Genomic DNA, 2,272 nt, shown 5'->3' with positions numbered 1-2,272 from the left:
CTGCAGCCCCTGGAAGAATGAGGTTTGGCTTGAAAGAGGAGCGCTGGGTGTCTTAAGCTCTTGTTGTGATGGATGGGACTGGGAAAACAGAAGGAGGGGTCTGCGGACAGGATAGCTCAGTGACATCAGCTTTGAAAAATGTGTGTTTGTGAGCCTTTGCCAACGTCTGAAAAGAAGGGAATCAGAGAAGGACACAGAGTGAAGAGCACTCACTCTGATTATTTTAGTGATGTCTCTGCTCTGTTATCCTATCTATCTGAAAGAAAAAGAAGGGTGACAGTCCAGTCCTACACAGAGACATGAAGCTTTGAAGGCTTGCTAACAAAACACGTTTGGCTTTTCGATAAATGAGTCTCAATGAGTGTGTGGAAGCAGCATGAAATTTTGACACACTCCACATGTCAAATGACAAGCACAGAAATGACTTGTCTTGTGATTCCCTCAGACTCCAAAGCAGAGGTTGAAATCCCTTTTTCATCCTCAAGTCATCTGTCTCTGAGGACATGAACTGAATTGGTGGAAGATACAGACATGCTTGCTGAAGTGTACAAATACACACTGTAGAAGTGACACAAGATACATGCTCCATGCTTCAGTCAAAAAGATAACATAAAGAATCACTTTTACTGTGGTGTGTTGCACGTCTATTACTATTATTATTATTATTATACATACTTCATCAGTTAACCATCGCTTAGTCCTGTTCAGGGGTCGCAGGGAAACACACACAACCACACACTGTGTCCAATTTGACAACTGAGCATGTGTTTGGACTGTGGGAGGAAATCAGAGTACCCGGGGAAAAACCACTTCCTGCATCCTACATCAGTATAACTTAAAAAAAATAGTGCTTATGACGTATTGGTATGATTTTTAACAGACTACAAGTGATGGGCTATATGTTTTCTCAGGATGGCACGCTCTGGCTTTGAACTACTAACTTTAAACCAAGAGTGCCACCTTCTGATTCCTGAGAATGAGGTCACTCACACTGCATTCCCATAATATAACACAAGTTTTGATGGGGTTTTTTTTAGATAACAATTGCACTTCTGATTAAACATGGTCAATAATAATAATAATAATAATAATAATAATATATTTGACTTTGTATTTTTTAATTGACTAAGGTTTGTGATGAGATGTGAATGAGTGATTCTTTGTCTCTAATAGACGATCTCTGGGCGAATCAGCCAGCACATTGCGCCGTGACGGAGGGAGAGAGAGAGAGAGAGAGACGGGGAGGAAAAGGCGTTTCCACGTTTCCTCTGCCGGCTCCACAGCAGACAGCCACGAAGACGAACCACGATCTCTTGAGAGCCGGATTCGTGCGTTCATCCCGACTCATCTCGACTGACAGAAGTTGTGCTCCTCGCGCGTCACCTTCACGGTTGCGTTCGTCTCTGATGCAGCACACCGTGACCCATCACTTGGAAGACTTTGCATCCCAGAAGTGAAGGGACGACCCTCGGTCGTGTGTGGAGTTTTCTTCCCGCCTGTCCGTTGTCCAGACCAGTCTTCATACAAAATCCAGATTAGTGATTTTGGGAGCGACCCACGGAGAGAGATTATCTTCCTGCAAATTCTCCCCTCTCATCGCCTGTAGCTGACTCATTTCGCTGCGTCCGTGGTGAGTAAATCTTTCTCCCTTTTCGAAACCAAAGGAATTTCAGACAAAGCATTTTATGTTATTTTGTGTGCGGTCATCGATTGAAACACGCGTGCGTTCGCGTGAACACCACTTTATTTGTTCTAGAGAAAAAGAAAAAAAACCCAAGAGCATAAAGATGTAGATCCTTGTCTGTGAGTGGGTGTCTTTGGCGGACTGGCGAGCTGTCCAGGGTGTCCCTCGCCTCTCTCCCTGAGTAGCTGGGACAAGCTGCAGAACTACACAAACCGTTCAAGGCAAGAGTGAAGTGAAATAGATGAATGGGAAATGAGATCCATAAATACCAGATTATTGTTATGTAATACCATACATGTTAGTGATAACATAACATTAATTATGTATGTTTCGTGGCTTGTAGTCAAGAGAGCTTGACAACTTGTAGCAGAACGATTCAATGGTATTGGATGACGACAAAGAGTGTGGAGCCATATTTGTTTGTGACGTTTAATCTGTGTGTGTTAAAAGTGCTGTGAAGTTCTGAAGCTCACATGATGAACATGAGGTTGTCTGCTGTTCGGAAGCACAAGTGTGAAGGGAATGCGCCACAAGTGTTGAAGAGATCTAGAAAACTTCAGCATTTCAAAATAGCTGTCAGTCAGTCTT

General features: G+C 43.3%; 1 protein-coding gene across 1 annotated transcript in view; it reads left to right on the top strand.

The window, feature by feature from the left end:
* Nucleotides 1-1,235: 1,235 nt before the first annotated feature.
* The window catches only part of LOC128755341 (astrocytic phosphoprotein PEA-15), a 35,011-nt gene continuing 33,974 nt past the window's right edge, over nucleotides 1,236-2,272 (top strand). Inside the window, exon 1 of the mRNA XM_053858667.1 lies at nucleotides 1,236-1,630. The gene's annotated coding sequence lies outside the window, so the exon portion shown is untranslated. The remainder of the gene's footprint in view (nucleotides 1,631-2,272) is intronic.

The sequence above is a fragment of the Synchiropus splendidus genome, chromosome 3 (assembly GCF_027744825.2).
Source record: "Synchiropus splendidus isolate RoL2022-P1 chromosome 3, RoL_Sspl_1.0, whole genome shotgun sequence".
In the NCBI taxonomy this organism is placed as follows: Eukaryota; Metazoa; Chordata; class Actinopteri; order Syngnathiformes; family Callionymidae; genus Synchiropus; species Synchiropus splendidus.
The sequence above is the reverse complement of the archived record's forward strand: the minus strand, read 5'-3'. Positions and strand labels throughout refer to the sequence as shown.